The sequence below is a fragment of the Amblyomma maculatum genome, chromosome 8, assembly GCF_055883805.1.
Source record: "Amblyomma maculatum isolate TAMU_Amacu chromosome 8, ASM5588380v1, whole genome shotgun sequence".
Classification (NCBI taxonomy): domain Eukaryota; kingdom Metazoa; phylum Arthropoda; class Arachnida; order Ixodida; family Ixodidae; genus Amblyomma; species Amblyomma maculatum.
Genome location: NC_139351.1, coordinates 106,397,494 through 106,420,358, shown reverse-complemented (window position 1 = coordinate 106,420,358; position 22,865 = coordinate 106,397,494). Strand labels below are relative to the sequence as shown.

At 45.7% G+C, this 22,865-nt stretch overlaps 1 protein-coding gene across 1 annotated transcript in view; it reads left to right on the top strand.

The window, feature by feature from the left end:
* LOC146182133 (uncharacterized) overlaps positions 1-22,865 on the top strand; it is a 319,458-nt gene that overhangs the window by 288,278 nt on the left and 8,315 nt on the right. The window lies entirely within an intron of this gene.

The window sequence follows — 22,865 nt, the reverse complement described above, 5'->3', positions numbered from 1 at the left end:
TTAAAGCATTTATTGTGGGAACCAGGGTACATTACAAGGGTTGAGGTGGTTCCTGATATCCCGGCTGGTGTCTGTCAGGCCGTGCCTGGCAGCGACCGCTTCAGCCCAGTCAGCCAGCATCTTTTGCGCTGCTGGGTCCGAGCTGGAGACCGCGATCTCCCAACCCTCTTGGTCCGTGAGGCCCCATTGGGGCGGTGGTTTCAAATCTTCGCATAGAAACATTATGCGATTGAAGGTGTCTCTAGGTGCGCCACATAGAGAGCATGTGGAGTCGTACCGGCCCGGGTGTGCCAATGCCAACCAAGCTGGGGAGGGAAAGGTTTTGGCTTGTAGCTGTCGCCTGATGGATGGAAGAAAGGTGTTAGGCAAGGAGACACAATCTCCCCAGTACTATTCACAGCTTGTTTAGAGGAAGTATTCAGAGACTTGGAATGGGAGCAGTTAGGGATAAGGCTAGATGGAGAATACCTCAGTAATCTGCGATTTGCTGATGACATTGCCTTGCTAAGCAACTCGGGGGATGAACTGCAAATAATGATTGATGACCTAGACAGGAAAAGTAGAAAGGTAGGCTTGAAAATCAATATGCAGAAGACTAAGGTAATGTTCAACAGCCTCGGGAAGGAACAGGAGTTTACATTAGGTAGCGAAATACTGGAAGTAGTAGGCGAATATATCTACTTAGGACAGATAGTAACCGCAGATCCGGACCATGAAAAGGAAATAACAAGAAGAATAAGATTGGGATGGAGCGCATTTGGCAAGCACTCGCAGATTATGACTAGCAGCTTACCGGTATCGCTCAAGAGGAAAGTATACAACAGTTGCATCTTGCCTGTACTCACCTATGGGGCTGAAACGTGGAGGCTAACCAAGAGAGTTCTACTTAAGTTGAGGACAACCCAGAGGGCTATGGAACGAAAAATGGTAGGGGTAACATTAAGAGATAGAAAGCGTGCAGAGTGGGTCAGAGAAATAACCCAAGTTAACGACATTCTAGTGGAAATTAAGAAGAAGAAATGGACATGGGCAGGACATGTAGTGCGAAGAGAGGATAACCGATGGTCGCTGAGGGTAACAAACTGGATTCCAAGGGAAGGAAAGCGTAGCAGGGGGCGGCAGAAAGTTAGGTGGGCGGATGAGATTAAGAAGTTCGCAGGGGTCAAGTGGATGCAGCTAGCACAGAACCGGGTTAAGTGGAGAGATATGGGAGAGGCCTTCGCCCTGCAGTGGGTATAATCAGGCTGATGATGATGATGATGATGATGTCGCCAGATTATTTGTTGGGATTTTGAGAGAGAAGTGCGAGGTAGGGGATATAAGAGTCATTGTTCCCGGTATTGAAGTGTTATGTCATGATAGGTGAAAAGTCTGTCCCGCGTGCTTCCCCAGTCTATGGTATACCCCGCTCGGTTGACGTGTGCTCGAGCAGTTGAGTGGGCTGCCTCGTTACTGGGGTTGCCTGCATGGCCTGGTACCCAGACGATGTGAATGGGTCGGGGAGCTGTGCGCTGCAAGCTTTATATAAGAATTCAAAAACCATAAAATAAAGTAGCTGAGTGATCAGACTTAGTAGTTGTGATATTGCGCGCGTTCTGACTAAAAGAAGCTTCGATCAACAATGTGCGGGGATTGCTATAGCAGTGACACTAGCACAGTACAACATAGCACAATTGCAAGGCATGACATACTCAAGAACTTACCAGATGCTAACCCGGGTTCATGCATGAACACTCAGTGCACAATGCAGCAGTGCACAGCTGAAAATAAGTCGTTTTTGAACATTTCTTCAAGCATGTAGATTATATCTAGCTTCATGCTAGATATAACCTAGCTACATGCTAGATATAATCTAGCATGTAGATTATATCTAAATTATATCTAGCCTTCAGTTGTAAGTCAGCGCTGTGTGTGTCTCGTCCTCCCTTTTTGTCCGTGTTTAGCTTGCGCTGTTTCCCCCTAACGATTACGATACTTCACAATTCGAAATTTGAGCGCTGCTTTTTAAGCGTTTTTGCGATATATTCAGACAAAGCATGTGAGAGATACATGCATGCATGTATGTGTTATAACAAAGCACTTACGAGCCAAAGCGCTTTCTTTTTCTTTTTTTCACAAAATGTGGCGCCCTCTGGGAGTGGTTGAAAACTCGTCTGCTACTGGTTGAAAGCGCCCTTGGCGCCAGCGAATTGACGGCGTGTGTTCTTGACAGCTAACGCCAGCTAACGCGCAGGCCAAGAGCTGCGCGTGCGCAACTGGGGTTGGTGGTTTGTTTTCAACCAGGGGAGAGGCGCGCATGCGCAGAGCGGCCTTGTGAAAACGGCGGCTAGTGACTCTCTCCCTCAGTTTCACCGGCAGCGGCTACGCGGATGAACCGCTGAACGGGCGCAGAGATGCGCTCGAAATACACACGCCATTTAGTATAAAAGTTATGACGCAGCCGTTCTTTGTGTCAACGTTTGTTTTATGCTGTGTTCAGGGTGGTGTCGTACCATTTCGCTTTCCATCTAGCATCCATCTGCTAGTCAACTTGCAGGATGCTTTGTGGCAGGAATTCAAAACGACGACATGTATACCTCCGATTGTATGAATTGTGCCACAGATACTGCGCATTCCCTTCCCTTTAAGTAAAAGCCAAACCAACTAAAGACCCCTTTGCTGAATTCTCTGTCAGTCTCTCAACGCCAGACCGCCAAGCAGTGCCATGCCAAACGTTGCGAAACAGTCCTTTCGCACGTTTTAATCAGTTTAGGAGTTAAACACTTCATAAAGTTTTTTATACATGTCGTTCCACCGAAAGGGCGCCGTGGCCGTGACCTATATGCATCACGGCAACAATCGCCAAACGTATCGGAAAAAGCACGATATCGTTGCTTAAGCGTCTCTGGAGATTTGTTAATGCAGTAGTAGTAGTGTAAACATTTATTTGGGAAATTGCTTTATGGGTCAAGGGCGGGGTTGGGCGGGTCCTCAGCCGGGACTCCGTTGCCTGAACACGCTGATCAAGCCCTCGCAACCAATGTCAAGGTCCTTTGGGCCGCGAGCTCGGAGTTGGACAGGGCCACCCCCCGATCCGTTCACGTTGGGCTTTGTTTGCATGGTATGGCTTGGTGGTTTTCTTGGCAAGCCCATACCATAAGAACGTGCATTCAGTTGGCAAAGTACCCGTACTAATAGCGTGCAGTCTAACTGGACTGTTGTAGGACAGTATTTGTAACCGCCTGAGGTGACACTCCTTTCATTTATCAGTGCCGGGAATGTTTGTCGCGCTAAGCGGATGTGTTGCAGTATCTCATAGTATGTCGTGAGGGGCTAGGGGTGGGAAGGGATGAGAAATTCCGGGAGATGGATACTTGGGCTGCGGCGTGTGCACATTCGTTTCCCTCTGCACAGGCTTAGTGGCCAGATACCCATATTACTTCTTTTTGACGTGGTGTCTGGCTTATGATGAGATTTTACAGGCCAAGGGAGAATCCAGACCTTTTATGTATAGTTTCGCTAGGCGGCCTGGGAGTCGGTAAAGATGCATGAATTCGGTGTGTGTTGCGGCTAACGCGATCGCTGCCTTCTCCGTTTGTGCGACTTCTGTATTTCTAGCCGTCAGCCCCACTACCGCTTGACCTAGATGAGTGACGGCTACTATTGTGATGCCTTCGCAAAGACCCGCAGCATCCACGAAGAAAGCTCCTTTGTCATTGGAGTAGTTCTTAATTGTCCATAATCCTGGCTCGTACCTTGCGTCATGTCCCATGGTATTTGAGGTGCAGACTGCGTGACAGGGGCATGGTGTCGAGTTTGCCCCTCTATTCACGTGGTACGTTTTGTCTCTGTTGCGGGGTGCTGGGAAAGGTAATACCGAGTTCTTTTCGCCGTAGAGGCGAAAAGTTTGCGTTAGAAGGTGAGCCTGTATGAGTTCGTTAATGGTATTACAATAGTGGTCAAGAATAAGAGCCGGTCAGTAGACGCGGTGAGGGGGAGCACTATAGCGCCCGCTTGTAGACCATCCGAAGTATGGTGTCCAGTTGCTTGAGGTCTCTCTTCTGTAGCTTGAAGTACGGGGTTACGCAGTAGTAACGTTGTCAAGTCATGCCGTTATAAGCTACTGCTTCATAAACATGACTCAAACGTTCTTGCAATGTTAATGAACATTTGTACAGTCTTCGTCAAAAGTATAGAGCCCAGGGGGTCTACTTTTGAGCCACTTCGTGCGGCTTGTAATGCATTTCCAGTGTTTCGAATCTTCTTGATGGTAAGATGATTTTTTTGTCCTGCAATCTCCAATGGGAAGGACCGCCACTAATGCTAAGTCAGCACCACTACACGGCTCAGAAGCAGACCCCTTGGGCTGTACACTTTTGACAAAGGCTGTACCTTGACTTCCATTATACTGGTCACTGTTCTGGCCCTGATCATGAATTGTGCATTTTACAGCAGGCTTCATAATACACCTGGGCATGTTTGTAATACTATAGTTTCCATTTTGTGTGGGACATTACGTAAGTGTTTTGAACATGAAGATATGTATTACTTACTAACGCAAGTTAATATCAACGTTTATTTATATCTGAGACGCTTCGGAAACGTTTGAAGAGCAACGAATACCGCAATCTGTTATTCTTACATATTTTAACGCTAGGCTAAAAGCATTAAACAACAAATAATAGAGATTTAGCATACCGTGATTCGCGATCCGCCACCGTGACCCTCTACCGCTCGTGGGCAGGGCGCACAAGCTGATTGGTTCCGATGCTGCAGGTCAATGTGTCGACATCCAGTATGTGGCGCCATCTCTCGGCATCAAAGTGATCTGGGCATGCGCAATGGAACACGCGGTGGCGGATCACGGTAGCGGATGGCGGATCACGGTGTGCTAAATCTCTCTAATGTTTCAGCAATCGTAGCCAAGAGATAACGCTATTGTAACTTTTTGCTCTACCTCGGCAAGAAGGGCCACGTGACGCATACTTCTGGTCACATCGATTGCATGACGTATCTATGTCTTGTCAGAACGCCTTAGGCTAGGCCCGAGGACTCATATGCTTGTGGATGTCAAGTGGATTCCTATCACCGCACCTAATGCACTCAGTGGCTCACCTGACTTCGTTGCGCGGTTAGCTAACATGAATTCAGAGAAAGTCGCTCCACACAAGAGGGAGGCAAAACGCAGATCACAGCAACACCTTTTTGTGACCGTGTCAGAGGTAACAAAGCAAAACAAACAGGTCTGAAAACTTATCTGCTTATTTAAACACAGTGTGAAGGGGAAACCTGCTGTAGAAAATGTTACGCAGAATTAAGGCCCAATACAGCGTCAGAAAAGCCTCCCGGAAATTGTTATTCAAAACTTTTACCAAAAAGAGCCCGTTGTTTCAATATCTTTTTTGCTGTCTAAATAAGAAACGAATTTTGATCGAAGAGCCGATATATAGCATAAACCTAAGCTCAGAAGTATTTAAAAATGTTACGTACGTTGTTTGTGCACTGCACGTGTTGTATATACAGCGGCGCTTAAAAGTCTCCGAGTCACGAGGTTTGCTTTTGAATGTTTTATAGACATTTTGGGGGATTTTGGGACATTTTTGGCACATCTTCAGTTCTAAACTCTAGAATTTAGAAAAACTTACGGAGGGCACTTAAGCCTCCTTATGTGCGCCTGCGTCCACATCTCTAATGCGTTGTGCTGTACACAGTGTTCCGCCAACGATTATAGCGTGTTCAGGCATGTCTCGGCATGCAGTGGCGCCGCCTACGCGGATCTCTTATGACGTTAGACACTGTAACCATGATTATGACTACAAATAGCCATGTAACTAACCATGACTATAACTATAATCACATCATAATTGTCGTGATTAAATATTACTATTTGTTTCTTTACTATCGGCGTCTGGGTGATTGAAAATAAATATAAAAGTGCGAAGAACGTTTTCTGATCCCACTCTGTGTGCACACTTTCTGTTCACACGAAGAATAAAACAAGGAAGGCTCTCGCCTATAAAAATATCCCTTGCCTTCACCACAATTTCACCTTTGTGCGCCCCGCCGGGGTGGTGCAGTGGTAAGACGCCCGACTACTGTGCCGGAGTACCCGGGTTCGAACCCGACCTCGGCGGCTGTGTTTCAATGGAGGCGAAACGAAGTGGCGTCCGTGTGCTGTACGATGTCAGTGCACGTTAAAGAACCCCAGGTGGTCGTCTCTCATAGCCTTAGTCGCTTTGGGACGTTAAACCCCACAAACCAGCCAACCAACCTTTGTGCTTCAGCAGTGCCCTGAAGGGACATGGAGGCGAAACAAATGTTTGCTGGACCTATCGATACTATGGCTCTTCCTGGTTTATGTTTACGTTCGTTCGGCACATTAATGCAACAAAATTGCAGAAGTCTGGGAAAATTACTGCTCATACAAATACATTTAAACAATGTCACACCAACCTAATTAAGCTCGTAATACGTCTACACCGAAAAAAAATTTTTTACATCGTTTTGAAGTGAACAGCAATTAGCATAGACTCTGAATTCCTAGCAAAAACAAGAAAGTGTGCCGACGCAAAGCATTTTATCTGCAAAATCATACGATGGTGGCAACGCCTGATTGATTGCTTTGCTTTATAGGAAGGGAAAGGCGCGGTAAATGTCCAACACCCTCGAGAAGGTGTTGAACTGTCTCGCTTGGTTTTCTGTGGACACCTTAACCGCGCCGTAAGAGAAGGGAGGAAGGTGGGAGTGAAAGTTGAAAGAAGGAAAGAGGAGCAAAGTGGAGGGCTACGGAGTAATTTCGACCACCTGGGGATATTTAACGTGCGCTGACATCGCACAGCACACGGACGCCTCTTCGTTTCGCCTCCATCGAAACGCAGCCGCCGAGGTCGGGTTCGAACCCGGGTACTCCGGCACAGTGGTCGGGCGTCTAACCACTGCACCACCCCGGCGGGGCGGTGGCAACGCCTATATTTCGTTTAAATACAGTTTTTAGGGGCGGAGAGGGTCGAAAAACGAAATGGTGGCAACGCCTACGTTTCGTTTTTCGACCCTCTCCGCCCCTAAAAACTATTTAATGACTTCGGCGATGTCAGCGCACGTTAAAAATCCCCAGGTGGTCGAAATTACTCCGTAGCCCTCCACTTTGCTCCTCTTTCCTTCTTTCAACTTTCACTCCCACCTTCCTCCCTTCTCTTACGGCGCGGTTAAGGTGTCCACAGAGCAAGTTTGACAGATACTGCGTCTTTCCCTTCCTGTGAGCCATTTATAATTATTATTATTATTATTATTATTATTATTATTATTATTATTATTATTATTATTATTATTATTATTATTATTATTATTATTATTATTATTATTATTATTATTATTGACTTCGCCGCTAGTAATTTCGGTGTTAGAACGCCGTATACTATTCGATGAATGCAGCCATCAATTTGTCATCGATGTTCCTTTTTTAAGTACACCCGCACACGGCTCAAAAACAAATCATGTAGCTTGAAGACCTTTGAACAAAACTGTGCGTTATACACACTGTAAAACTGCTATCAACTCCCTGGTCATGTCCGCAATAAGAAATACGCTGAAGTGTCATGTGGGTATACGGGAACGCCAATGTAGTCGGAATAAGTGTAAGCGAAACAGCAGCCGGTGCATGCCTTGGTTGGACTGCTGGAAGGGCTGCGGTTTCCTACAACCATCTTCACATGAGAGCTGTGTTTAAAACAAGCTTTATTTCCGGCCGATATGTAAGGTTCGAAGGGATTCCAAGTGTAGTGTATCTTCAGCCTCAATATAATTAGCCAAGAGACTGGCCTCTGGCAACTTCCAGGGCTCCCTCAATATCCCGGACCCAGTCGCCCGGCTCCGAGCTGAGAAACGCGGCCTCTCAATGATGAGCTTTAGCGAGACGCAATCAGAGAGATGAAAATCCTGCGTCCGCGAGATTCCGCGAGATCTGTTCGCGTGATGCGCCGCCAGAAGCCGCAATAGGCCCCGACCCCGGCACAACCCCACGCTCCACTAATCAGGCCTCTCTACAAAACGTCCCTTAGGGCCACGTGTAAGTCAGTTCAGTCTCTCATTTCGAGGAAAGGAGTCCTGAGACGGCGATGTCGCCGGCAACGAAACGAAAGAAAAGAAAGAAATGAAATTATAACAAGTACACAGACACGCAGTTTAGTAGAAGGGAAGAAGTACGTAGAAGAAACGGTTTGCCATTGAGCTCTTAAGCGTCGCTAAATGCTATCCTGTATTTATTTTTATTTTTTCAGAGTGCTACCACCCTCGCTGTTTCTTGCAACGCTGCCTAACATTCGAATATTTATTTGTGTCTGATATTTTAGTTTCCGCCAAATGTGATCACAAAGTGGGATGACCGACAGGGGTCGAACGACCACTTTCATTTCCAGATATCCGTCCTCGAAAATTTTGTTGTTCGAAAAATCAGTTCTTATAATGTATATCGGTCTAAAACAGCTCATTCACTGGAGTTTCCCTACTTTCTTTAGCTTCCTCAGGGACCTCTAGTGGTGGCCACTATACTATCACGTAAGTCCCACTTCTCGGAACATCATGTCCGCGCATCTTTTTCATTTTTTTTATAAATAACCACGCATACACATGTCGATGCTGTGAGCACTCTGAAAAGCCATTATCACTGCCAAGAACGCAAGTCCCGCCGAAAGTTGCTAAAAGCTGATTTCGAACAATAGGGATTGGAAGGACTGATATCTGGGTGCGATAGTGGCTCTTTAGCCATTTTCGTAACTTTCTTTCGTCACCTTTCCTAGAAGTGAAATAAACCTGAGTGCATATAGCAGCCGTATCTTCTGCAGGCTGTAGCCCACACCTATGTGGACTTCGATGAAATTGTTTCACCTCACCGCTGGGACAAATTGAGCAATTAGACCAAGTTGTTTGTTACAAAAACAATGTGCTTTTTATAAGCAAGATTCTGAAGCTTGACAGCATGAAAGGAGAAAGCGATGAGGTCGAATAAATATCCAGCGCTCGGGTTCAAGAAAGCGAAGAAGCATCCATGTCAGGAAACGTTGCCCGGAAGTGTTAGCTTATCTCGGATCCAGTTTCCAAACCTTGGTTTTAAAGAATGCAAGTATATAATGTCGTTGGTTCGCGTCTCTGTCGTCAGCTAGCCTCTAACTTGATTAACACGTGCATTCCATTTCACACGAGAGATAGTATGACAACACCCGAAACGCTTTACGGTGAACGATAGCGTCACAGTTTCGATAAGATTGTCGGAAAAATTGGCGCCACATAGAGGTCGGTCAGCGCCGAGTGTACACGACGACCGACGCCTATAATTTGTCTCAACTTGCGTCTTGGAACATCGTCTCGGCCGCGGAAGGGTACGGACACAACTAAGTGATAACTCGTGGACGTTAGGCTTGTGTGCATCATACAGCTCATAAAGACGTCATCCATTTTTCGCAAGTAACAGGGATCCTCAGGAGGATCGCACGCAAGAGCAGAGGTCCAGAGAAAAGCCTCCTGAGACTGATGCAGGCATACAGAATAAGCCGAATATACTACGTCTCTCCGGCTAATGCAGAGCCTCAGCCAAAGGGCGGCCCTGCGTGCGGTAGGGCGAACACACGTAAAAGACCACCGCAGACCTCTTCTGACACTGTAGTAACCATTTACATGTGTCACCTCTCCCGTCCTCTTCAGCAAATGTAAGTGATTTGGTTGGTAGGCAAGAAAGAAGAAAAACAGCAGCACGAGAGCTGGAGAGGTGGGAGGATGGAGCCTTAGGAAGAACGCTGTTAAAGTCGCCTGCTGATGCTGAGGCTCTTTGATACCGGCACAGGAACAGAGTTCAAGTGATGTGCTTTTATCGCCAGACCAAGCTATTTTTCCACGAACGAGAAACAATAGAACCTTCAGTTTGGTAGATAGTCAAGGTGCTTATCGTAGCTTTTGAGGCAAGGATAATAGTCTGTGCCCTCCTAATATCTATTTGATAACAATACGAAATGTTTGCCCTAAAATGCCCCTAACCATTCGAAAGTCAAGAGTCCATGCGCGGTTTCCAGCGACGACCCTGAAATTCTCATTTCTCAGTATTCGCAGCTCTTGAAGAGATGCGAAAAATGACTCCGACTCCCTTTGGCCCGCGCCCAACTTCTGCGAGAGAAGTGGGCGCTATCCGATGCTGCGCGTTTATCACTCCTCTGTAGTACACTACACCCGTTAAGGAAGTGTACTGCTTTCGATGGCTAATTTTATTCACTGTCTGATTCATTGAAGGCGTAAGCAAGCCGGGGCGAATAAAAGTGCAAAGGCATTCAATGAAGTCTGGACATTCTGAGCCACTTCAACCACGGCTGAAGTATCGCAGGACAAGTGTCATTTCGGGGCGGCGTATAGCCCTGAAGATGACGGACACCAGGTCAGCACCTTTTACAGACAAAAGGCACCTGCACTCCTCCTCTGACGTCACGCGCCTTGTGCATGCCATGACCGCGTGCCACAAGGCTGAAGACGCGACCCCTCTCTCCCTTAACAAACGAACGGCCTCGGCGACCGTCCGTCGCAGGAATAGGCGCCGGGAGAGAAATCAGCACTCAAGAAATTTTGTGTGACCACAAAGAACGCTCAGATTTTTGGTAGAAGTGAATGTGACGAAGCATAAGCCCTCAGAGCACACGTTGCGTTAGAGAGGATGCCCTTAACGTTGCTACACCAGTTAATCTATTGTGTTTAGCTGCGCGTTTTCCTGGAGTGCCACGATTGGTATGATGCGAGAGAGGCAGGTGATGACCCTCGTTGCCTCTCGGTTTATAGATTCAAAGCGATCCCATTGTGCCCTTGTCAAATGATGGAATCGGGCTTGATAAACAAGGAGCGATTGCATAACTTCCCGCACCAACTGTCTTGCAACATGCGCGAGCGCCGCCCGTTTTTTGGAGCAACGCGTCTAATCAGACCCAGTGTCTGTAACGCCTATATTTTAGCCTGAGACAGCCATGAAGATCCAGTTTCTGAGTCATGAATAGATAAACCCACTATTTTTACTGTTGAACTTTCCTGACGCGGGGTTCCGGACAGATGTAGACGAATAGGTGTTGCCGCTAGTTAACGGCGCCCCCAGCGGTTGGCGACTGATATGAACGTAGTTTTACTGGCGGAAAGTTCGAGGCCAATGGAACATGCATATGTAGACGAAATATCTAAAGCTGATTGCAGGACAGCGGATTGAGTAAGTAGGTCGTTGTGTGTGCTCCACACTATGATGTCATCAACGTATATTACGAATTTAACATAAGAAATTTCATGAAACCGCCATGCAAGGGAGATAAATGCAATGTTAAATAATGTTGGTGACAACACTGATCCCTGACGTACGCCGCGAAGAGGAAAAATGATCCTATATCACAGGCAGCACATTTCATCGGCCCAATAATGGGGATTGATTGGGGATTACTGGCCCACAAGTGGCCCAATGGTGCCATTGAGCTACCAATAATGTGCAGCCACGCTATACCATAATCATTATTGGCCCAGTGAACTTCACCCATATCCGTTATTGGCATTCAACCGGCTAAGAGCGGTCAATAATGCCCATTCATATTGAACAGTTTGCCATTATTGTATACACAATGAGGCAGCCTGGTCATTATTGGCCAACCAGCTGCAATTGATTGCCAATATCTTCCACACCATGGTATAACCTGGTAAATATTGTCCGGTCAAAAACAACGGCTTCTCAATATTGAATATATCTAGGCATACAGTGGTCAATAATGTCCAACCAACTTTGCCGGCTTCCTAACATTGTAATATCTTGGTTGCTAGTGGTCGATATTGTCTAATGAGCCTTGATGGCTGACCAGCATTGCACATATCATGGCATAGCTTGGCTAATATTGTCCGGCCATTATGGTTGCCTCGTCAACATTGAATATATCTTGGCATACATTGGTCAATATTGCCCCACCAGCTTTGGTGGCATCCTAACATTGTATATATCTTGGATTATAGCGGTCAATATTGCCTAATGAGGTCTGATGGCTGGCCAGCATTGCACATATAATGGCATAAATAGGTTAATATTGTCCGGCCATTATGGTTGTCTTGTCAGCAATAAATAAATCATGGCATATATTGGTCAATAGTGACCCGCCTGTCATGGCGGCCTGCCAACAATGTATACATATGCATTATATTGTTCAATATTGTTTGATGGACTGTGATAGCTAGCCAGCATTGCACCCTAATGGCATAGGTTGCGCAATAATGCTCTGCCAATATAGATGGCTTGTCAACATTGCATATATCTTGACATAGATTGGTCAATATTGTCCCATCAGCTTTGATGGCATCCCAACATTGTATATATCATGGTTTCTAGTGGTCGATATTGTCTAACGAGCTTTCATGGCTGGCCACCTTTGCACATTTCAGGCTGCGGCGGCGCTAAAAAAACAGTAGAAGCAGCTCTGGCCGACAGAGACATTTCTAATGCTTGCATCTCAATATGACAGTGGAGGAGGAGGAAACAACTTTATTTAACGCATTGCATTAAGCGTTAAGAATGTCCTGTGCTGGGGCTAATTTCGTCGCAACTAAATTTTTCGCTGGCCCGGACGTCAGTTTACGTTCAACTGTAGAAGATATTCATACGCCATACGTAATTTGGGCCACCATATATATAATGTTTATTGGGATTAATGTATAGATTGTCCTAAAATTGTTTGAGCTGACCAGACAAAATGACCAGAAGTGCCGATCACGGAAAATGTAGATATTTTTCTGAATACATTTTCTGTGATTCGCTAATTGTTGGGGATGACCTGCGATTATACTTGACAATTTTGGTAGAGAACTCTTTTATTTACGACTTTAGGCACGATTAATTGTTATGTAAAATTCTGCCTATAATATCTTCGAGACAATTCCTGCAGACTAGAGGCCCGGATGTCGATCACGCGTGGACGTAGCTAACACAGATAGTGTTCCAAACTTTAGCCAAGTGTGGAAAAAATTCTGACAGCACGTGGAATCTACACTGCAGAAATTAGCGAAGGCGAGATTAATGCTACTGCATACAGTGCATTACGTATCATTATCGTTATCAACTAAACGCAGCGTCATTACCATTGATTCTGTCATCATTGTAATTATCACTAATTGCAGCGTCATTCTCGTCACTATCCTCACGGTAGACAATGAGAATTACGTATGGTGCTAGTTTCGCGATCCAGGGTTTAGCGCAGTAGGTTAAAGCGTTAACTAGGCTAGGAATTCGATTCCCGGTGGAGACGATTTGTATTTCTGATCTCGTCAAATCAGGATGATTGAAAGTGATTGACACATCAATGCACAGATCCGATGCACAGATATATCCATGCACAGATGTCGAACACATCTCGCGCACAACTCTCGCGCACGGGATTTCGTTCCATGGGCCTATTTATACGCATACGAGTACAAGCATACGCGCTCGCTCGAGCACACATCTGATCTGACAAGCAAATGTTTAATAGATGCGTGTCCGCGAAAAAAATCCTGCGCAGTCAAGAAACGCAAGGTACTCAAATGCAAAGAACGCAACAGAACGTGTGTGTCGCTTGAACAAACACCAGGGGGTCACGTTTGGATGTAAACGCAGAAACGATCGAATATATCCGGTGAATCCACATCCTGTAAACGTTTGTCCATGATTGCAAACACGCACGCGTAGCATCATTATTTCTGCCTTTGTTTACGTGATGGAAAGAAACCCAACATGTTCAAGCTAAGCAGAGGTGGGAGAGATCGATCGCGCTAGCCAATCAAACACGCACTGCATGATTCGCCATTACCCTAGCTGTTTCCGGCATTCAGCATAAGCCCCGACTATACCACGCCTCAGTACTAGCTGTTCTTATAGACAGATATGTTGGGCTGCTTTCAGGGCCTTCGAGTTCTAATATCTACTAAACACAAATTTGTACTGTACTCTTTTGCGCTATGCTGTGGGCTTCAGCTACAGACAAAGACTGAACGACTGTGGCCATCGGTGCAGCAGCGCATAAAATATTTCAGCTCAAAGAAAAAATACAAGCAACATATATTCTACGTTATGTCTAGCTAATATAGACAAGAAAACAAATCTGAACTGTCCTGGAATGGTTCGTATTCTAATGCGACGTAAATCGCACACTGCCAAAAAGTAGTGTACATGTAAAAGATAATAAAAAAAAATCAACAGCACTGCATGGGGCAAGGCAAAAGGAAAAAAAATAAAAATTTAAAACAATTACCTACAGTGCAATGAATGCGCGCACATGTGTCGCCAGCATATATGGTAACAAAATTGAAATTGCATAATAACGATGTTCTTTACGGAAGTTATTTTTGTTCGAAAGCTGTAATATATGGCTCATAATGATGCATTTGACCACAGCGTTTGATAGCGCTCTCCTAAGCATTCTTCAGAAACTATTCTTCAAAACATTCATTGCCTTATTATCCAACCATATAATCACCGCACCGAAGGCGTTTCCCTTCAGAGAACTATATAATTCTATCCCATCATGTCAACCAGGCAGCTAATTGCAATTCATATATATTAAAAGTAATGCGAGTGCGTCACTTTAGCAGTTTTGAGGCATTTTTAGAGAACACCACTCTCGAAGAATTTAACACATGATTGAGAATTAGGGTTCCTTTGTGAAATATTCTGCCGCTTTCACAAGCGCTGCTTCCGCGGGCTGAAAGATGATTATACCGCGCTTCTTTCCGAGGACAACCTTGTCCCAAGTTCGTAGATATAGTTTCAATGTTGACCCTTGCTTTCTTTCTATTTTTTCTTTACTGCAAATTTAGTTCTTCAGATCTTAGCTCGTCGAGTATTTTGTATTTCTTGATATGCCCACGCTTAGTTCTACGCGGATTTTTTCTTGCTCTAAATGTCCACCTGATTAAAAAAAAAAAATAAAAATGAATAACATGGAAATTTTTGACCTTGAGGTACTCGTAGTTATGGTCGTTTTCGCTTTTCTTTTCCTTAATAGGAATACAGCAAGTATACGGGCTGTTGCATCGCTCAGTTGCGCGTGATGACGTTTCAAGAGCACTCCGTCATGAACAGCGACCTGTGTGCCATTTTTAATAAAAAAAAAATATGTCCATTTGTTCGAACCGAGGACGATTCCGTGAAAACTGAAGATTGTTTTACGTATGTGATTATTATTTGAAACTATGAGGTAAAACGTATTTTGCATTAACAAAAAAAAATATAGCGAAATTATCATTCCACTGAAAATGTTGCCGAGCCAACAGTCGAGGCGACCAAAGAGCTCCGAACGCACTCCTCGTTGTTTTAGCGAAGCCAAGGGCAAAACTCTGCGCATTCCTCCTCACACGCTTGGCGCAAAGAACATACGGTTTCCATTCTCTCGTCCTTTTGTCGCCTCTCCGCCCGAGGGCCTTGACTAAAGCAATTCTCCAAACCGCTTTCAACTTCCCGTCTTGTAGCCTTTTCTCCCCGTAAAGCAGTCATCGCGGAAGGGCGGCGACCTTCACTGCCCTCTCTTTCCTCCCGGCTAGGCAGGCGTTGCTCACAATGCCCCCCACTCTACTCCCCCTCACTCTTCCCTTCCTTCCCGCCAACTTTCCTGGCCGGCAGCCTTCTGGGCTCACGTGGTCCTGCGGGACCTCTTGCATTTCTCTCATCCCCTTTCGAGCTTTATGCCTACTCTTTCGACAGATCTCAAGCAAAAAAAAAAAAAAAAAAGAGGGAGAGAAAACACAAACATCCTTCTGCCCCCTTCCAACCGTGCCTCAAAACTCGACACAAGCCGCTGATTCAGAGGCGTCTGGTCGGCCACACAATCCCCACCCGCTCGAGCTGCTCGAGCTCCCGCAGCTTTGGACAGCAGAACCGAAAAACCAAGCCTTGTGAAAGTTCCGATTCGTTTTAATGGCCATGCCTGAAAGAGGATATTTGTGAGTACCACCAGCATTTTAAGTTGTTTGTTCATAACTGAGCTCTCTGAGATTATTTCTTGCTTTGTCTCCTTGTAAGATAGCTACTTTTTCTTACCAGGTGTATAAAGCATCAGATCCCTGGGAAGTACTACTTTGCGTGGCAGCATTCATTTTGGATTGTTGCAACTGAGGTCTGCAAATCTGCGTTAGCCGTATGGTAAGATACTTTTTTTTGCATTATTTGGTGCAGTATGTTGTCAGCCTTGATCATCATGTCAATAACCGATATGCTTGCGAGAACGGAAAGTCATTTATTTCGACCGCACCACGCCAGTCAGTTCTGAACTGTATTTTCAGCGCACTATTTTGTATGCATAAACTCTGGTCATAATGACAAAATTTACGGCGCACAGGTGGCCAATTTGTATTGCAAAAGAAAAACGTGGTCCTGTAAAACATGACGCGTGTTTTGTGTGATTTTCAGGTTACAACTTAATCGCGCGTGTGTTGTGTGTCTGAAGTGGTCAGTTTCTTTTATAAACTATATTCAAAACTCAGAGTTAAGTCTAGCTTTCTGGGACATGATTTTTAGTTGCGAGCGAATATTCAATATTGTAATTTGCCGTTATGAATGCGCTATTGGAATGGTCTTAACGACGCGTAGCTTATTCACGTGTTTGATCTTTCTCTTGCGCTAATTCCGAGTAGTAGAAGTGTCATAAAATAGCCGCTTAAAATAGGTTATTTACAGTTGCTACCATAGTTCTTATACTTTACCACACGTACAAACTTGTTCCCACAACAAACGTGATGCTAAGTTACGGATTTCTTTATTTTTTCAGTTCGAGTGTATCATACAAACCCCAAAGCGTCTGTGTCGTGCGTTGTTTTGGCCGCAGCTTTGACAACTTTTAAAACGTTCTGTTTGCAGTAATGATGCGGTGCACACTAAATTTAGCAGCCGCGGTCGGAGTGCGACTGCCATTTTTTGTGTCTGTTTTTTTCTTTGTAGTTTCTTTTTAGTTCTTGCGGCAATCTATTCAAAGGAAAGCTATTGATTTGAAGCTTCCATTTATGACGACGTCTTTCTTCTACAGGTGTTCGATCACAAAGGTACTACAAGTATAAGGGGGCAAGCACTGACTACCGTTTAACGAACAGATAACGGCAAATATCATTTTGTTTTATGTTTCCAGCATCAACAACACATCCACATGGGAAGCCGTGCACTGCCAGATGTCGCAACCAATGTAACCAGGTTAATATGGCCGGCCTCACTGACCATGCAGCTTATTTCAACCTGAGTAAATCAGGCAAGAAAGTTGCCTGAGGGCCAACAGGTAGTGCTTTATTTTGCATTTTTACTCCACGGTCTAGCTGCACTTCCACTTTCCAAAATTTCTCTTTCTTAATGGGATTTATGAATGTTGCTTTTATTTCCAGGTGCCATTTGCGAAAGGAAATACATTGTTATGCACGCTGCTCAAGTCCATATCTTTAAAGGCTGCATGAAGCTGCTGCCCCTGCAACCGACCACAAAAGAAGCTGCGATGAACGCAGCGCCTTCCTCCAACCTGGGACCTGATAACACCTTGCCAAGGGACGCAAAGACAGGAGGAGCACTGAAGTCTAAGAGTTCTACCTAAATGTTTCCAATGCCCTGTAACACGTGCACACCTAATAAATCACCATGCAGTGAACCTTTCAGCTGTATTATTTTCTGTGCATGGATATCCTCAGCATGCTTTATTTAAATAAAAAGCTGCATGAAAAATATCTGCACTGCATAAGTAGGGGATGGCTTTGCAGGTGCCTATTAGTCATAGCACGAAGAAGCAACTAGCCGGATTGCCAATTGCTCTGGCTGGATGCCAATAATGCAAAACCACTGGGCAGATTGGATTGGAAATATTGGGTAGCCGATAAATCTGACTGGATGCCAGTTCTCAATATCCAGTGAATAAGCATGGATACAAGATATTGGATGGCCAGTGAGCTTGGCGGGATGGCCGTGATGTAACAACCAGTGAGTGAGCTTGGGTGGAAGATATTGAGTAGCCTTTGAGTGGCGTTGAATGCCAGTAAACAAGGTAGTATGCCAATACTGGTTTTGATAGGAGAGCCGATCAAATTGGTTGGCATATATCTTGGCTCTTTGTGCGCCCCAATCAGACGCCAATATTGACCAATATTGGGACCAATATATCCCAATATTGGACCATTGGCGGTCCATTGACGGCGTGCTGCTTGGATATATGATATCGCCACTGAGGCGCGTATTGCAAATTGTCTGCCTTCAACGAAAGGTTTTACAAAGTTGCGTACGCTATGTGGTAGATGGAGCATGTCAGTTGAATCCAGAATGGCAGCATGACTGATATCCTTTTCGACATCCATGGCGAGGACGGTGCGTACATTGTGGCTGCGTGTTGATAATACTGAGGACGCCAAGACAGCCAACCCATCTACTGTGCCCATAGATGGTCTAAAGCCAATCTGGGCCGGGTGGTAGAAACCGAGATGTTCAAGCCACCACGAGATTCGTGTGCCGAGCATTTTCTCAGCAAGCTTGCAAATTGTTGGCGTTAAGGATATAGGTCGAAAGTTGCTAAGGTCTGTTGGCGTTTTCCCCGGCTTTGGAATAGGAATCACAATAGCCAAGTTTCCAGCTCTCTGGTACACCGCCGTCTAGCCATACCTTGTTTATGGTGTCAAGGAGTTAAGGAAGTGTATCACCACTGAGGTTCTTGTAAACCTCATACGTAATGGAGTCCGGACCTGGCGCTGTGTTTCGGTTGGCTTCATCTATAGCTGCAATCAATGTTATTTCACCATTTAGTCATGAACCAACTAGCCCAGGCAAAAGTCGCGATAATGGCAATGACGACATTATGGATGATAATGACGGTATGTGCATTTAATTGATAATGATGCGCCCACTTTAGAGATTTAACACACTGCGGAAATTGTGATAGCATGCGTCGACGGCATTGCGTAGCGAGCTGCGCAGTAATCCCCACGTGGCATAACGTTGCACTGCACTAGTCCACCGCGACATTTTCTGTACTGGCACCCCTCCTCTCCTTACGTGTCCAGACACGCTACGCCGCCGGCTCTCTATGTCATCACCATTGCTAGAGGCGTGACGGTCACCATGGTATACGTCTCCGAGGAGACGTCACCACATATCCGTCTCCATTTATGCTTTTGCTTGCTCCTCCTCACCTTCTTTTGCCCTAATTGTATTTTCATTTAATTGATTAACACTCATTAATAGCTTTTTTCATGGATCTCGACCATTTATTAGTACTTTTTCACTCTGAAGTCGAAACACACGTTGGCTTCCGGCTGTGTGACGTCACGTCCGTTTAGACGTCGACATTAGCTCGTTCGGCTATTTAGACACCTCAGTGGCTTTTATGGCTATAATTAATGAACTATTGATTACACTTGGACCGCACCATTTCACTGGAAAAATTTCTTTCCTCTTTCGCATAAAATTGTGATTTTTCGTCTGTTTTCAGTTCACCGCAATCATGATGACAAACTCTAGACAAGCTCCTCCGAACATAGCCACTAATGCTTACGCATTGAAAAATGATGTACCACTAACCATGCAGTCTTCGTGGTCCAGACAGTAAGTATGCATTAGACTGCTGGGCCATCGCCGCAGCTGAACATCATGCCTCTGTCTCTCGCAATGATGCTGGTGATGTCATGAGTCGCTATGGCAAATACCTACGGCGGAGGATTGACTAGGGTTATTTGTACAGGATAAGGAGTGGAGTACAAACCAAGCCGTTGTGTTCATCCACTTCTATCAGTGCTAAATGGATCCGAAGACAGAATTGAAAACGAAGTGCTAAGCACTGAATTCGCATTTGGGCTATGTGCATCGCTAGCCAAAAAGCCGTCCTGTCCGGCGATGAAGCCTCGGAGCACCTGGAAAACCCGAGGTTGTTAATTACAACGCAAGAGCCACGTGCATCCTGCCACGGTTGACAGGTGGCAAAATAGTGAGAGGGAATGGTCCCCTTTCACGTTGTAGCGTAGAGGTAGAATGACAAGACTCCAATATAAAGAAAAACCCCAATATTACGAAAAACTCGGATATAACGGAAGTCTCTAATGGGCTCGTCATAACTACAGAAACGGAGTCGAAAAGGCGAGTGCTTTCGAAATTTCTCCACGTCAGTAAATTTGATCGCCTTAAACTTTACCTAAATTTAACCTATTTAGTACAGTCACCATAGAAGAGATTAACAATAATATACAAGGTAAGCAAAGCGACTATTCTTCTGCTTCGCATTTAGTTTAACGAAATAAATACGGGACGGGACTACTTTTTCATCCTTTTCTGTTCACTTTTCTTTCGTTCTTTATTTCTGTGTGCGTGCGCGCGCGTCTGTGTGTGTGCGTGGAAGGGGGGGGGGGGGGGGGTTAACGTCCCAAAGCGACTCAGGCTATGAGAGACGCCGTAGTGAAGGACTCTGGAAATTTCGACCACCTGGGGTTCTTTAACGTAAACTGACATCGCACAGCACACGGGCGCCTTGCTTTTCACCTCTATCGAAAAGCGGCCGCCGAGGCCGGGATTCGATCCCGCATCCTTGGGAACAGTATAGTCGAGCGCCGTAATCACTGCGCCACCCCGGCGGTGTGTGTGTGTGTGTGTGTGTGTGTGTGTGTGTGTGTGTGTGTGTGTGTGTGTGTGTGTGTGTGTGTGTGTGTGTGTGTGTGTGTGTGTGTGTGTGTGTGTGTGTGTGTGTGTGTGTGTGCGCGTGCGCGTGCGCGTGCGTGCGTGTGCGTGTGCGTGTGCGTGTGTGTGTGTGTGTGTGTGTGTGTGTGTGTGTGTGTGTGTGTGTGTGTGTGTGTGTGTGTGTGTGTGTGTGTGTGTGTGTGTGTGTGTGTGTGTGTGTGTGTGTGTGAGCCTAATCTGTTGATCACGCTGCGGGGCCATCCCGTGAACATTGTGGGACCAGGACCACGGCGGCATCAGTATCTCGCGAGGCCTCCGACTGTTCTGAACCCGTGCACGGTGCGAGGAGTACAAGAGGCTTTGCGTTCCCTCAAATTTGCCGTCATTTACATAACTATACATCACAGCTACGGACAGATTCCCTTGCTAATTGTAATCCAAATTTAGAAACTTCAAAAACTTTGATCAGTGTGTATATATATATATATATTTGCTTTCATTCAATGATATGTTAAATCCAAAGTTGTTTTTTTTTTGTTCCGTCAATCATTGGTTTATTACACTACATCAGTATCTGCAGTGCATTTGGCAGTTCACATCGAACCCTAGCTAATCCCTTTCCATGGGTATGTTCTTCTTCCACCAAGGCAGAAGAAGAATAAGAACGCTCGAGCTTTGGAGCCCGGGGTTTAAGCGCTATGTAATGTGCGTCATATGCGTCATGTAATGACGTGGAAACAATTGAACATTACATCCTCTCCTGCCACAGGTATGCTACTCAGAGAAGAAATTATCTAGAAATACCTCTTACTCGACTAGGATTGCCATTTACAGTTCCTGTCCTCCTCTCATTTGGTGCAACCGTCAAAGGGTATGCCCTAAAACCGGTGTGTGACTTACTTCATAATTATAATATTGCTACTGGAAGATTTGTGTGTTAGCGCTCATCTGTCTGAATTGTATTTTTCTTATTATTATTACCTTTAGTAATTTACAGTTTTATTCCTTTTTTCATTGCTTTCTATTACATCGCATCAAAATTTCAAATTATTTCAGCTACAGTAGCTCATAATTATTAGGTTATCTATATCATACAGTCAAATCGACATTACCAAAAATATTATGTCAACTACAACGAATTCTGGTCAATCCCCCACTGTGGATATGTGCCATTACAACGAGGGAGAAGAAGAAGAAGAAGAAGAAGAAGAAGAAGCGCTATGGCCGACACGCAGGTCGTCCCCGCTAGCAGGAATGACGAACTTGGCCGTAACGTGCTGCTGCTAATCTGGATCGTAGGCTTCGCCCTGGGCTGCCTCATCGGCACCTCCGGCGTTGCCATCTACGCACACTTTTCTCCGAATCCTCCTGACGATGCGGCAGCGGCGGCACAGGCGAGGAAGGCGGCGGACGTGTGCTACGCGCCTAGTTGCGTCGCGACCACCGAGCTGCTGCAGGACAACCTCAACCCATTGGTGGCGCCCTGCCACAACTTCCAGGAGTACGTGTGCAGCCGGTACCTGGGACCGGAGCTCAGCCTGATGCGCACAGAGTTCAACGCTGCCGAGGAGCGGATGGCGGATAGGGTTCGGGCTTTGAACCAGTCCGCGCTCGGAGCGCCGCGCAAGGCCGCAGACCTGCTCAAGAAATGCGAAGACCGTAACCAGCTCGATATCACGTATGTCTGTACTCCCCCGAGCTCACGCATTTAACATAAAATGGCGCTTATAGCTGGACTGGTGTGTGTGCAGTGTTTGACGACACAAAATTGGTTAACGGAGTTCTTTAACTTGCGCTGATATCCAATAACAAAGTTTCTTGTTTGCCTCTCATCTCCGCTCAAATGGGGCAGTCGCATTCCGGACTTAATCCTTCGAACTTTGTTGGAACAGCTGACCGCCTTAGCCAGTCATCCAACACATGTCAACTCTGCGGGTTGTACAGTCGTCCCCATATCTATTTAGAACGCTCAAGCGGGCGTTCTACTGTGCGTTTGTGATAATCCCTGCTTCTTGTCGAGCCTGATGTAACTTTCTTGAAGATTGAAGGAGCTAAACACGGTCCATGGGAGTGTGTATGTATACGAGCAAGTCTTGTTTGGAGCCCTAGGTTTCCAGGTACGTCGTTCGATCGCCCCTGACATGTGTATTGCACGTTCAGACAGCGGGTACCTTGATAGCTCCCACGGGGTGCATAATGGAGACAAACTGGCTCTAAATCGGACCAGACGTAATGCTAACTGCGT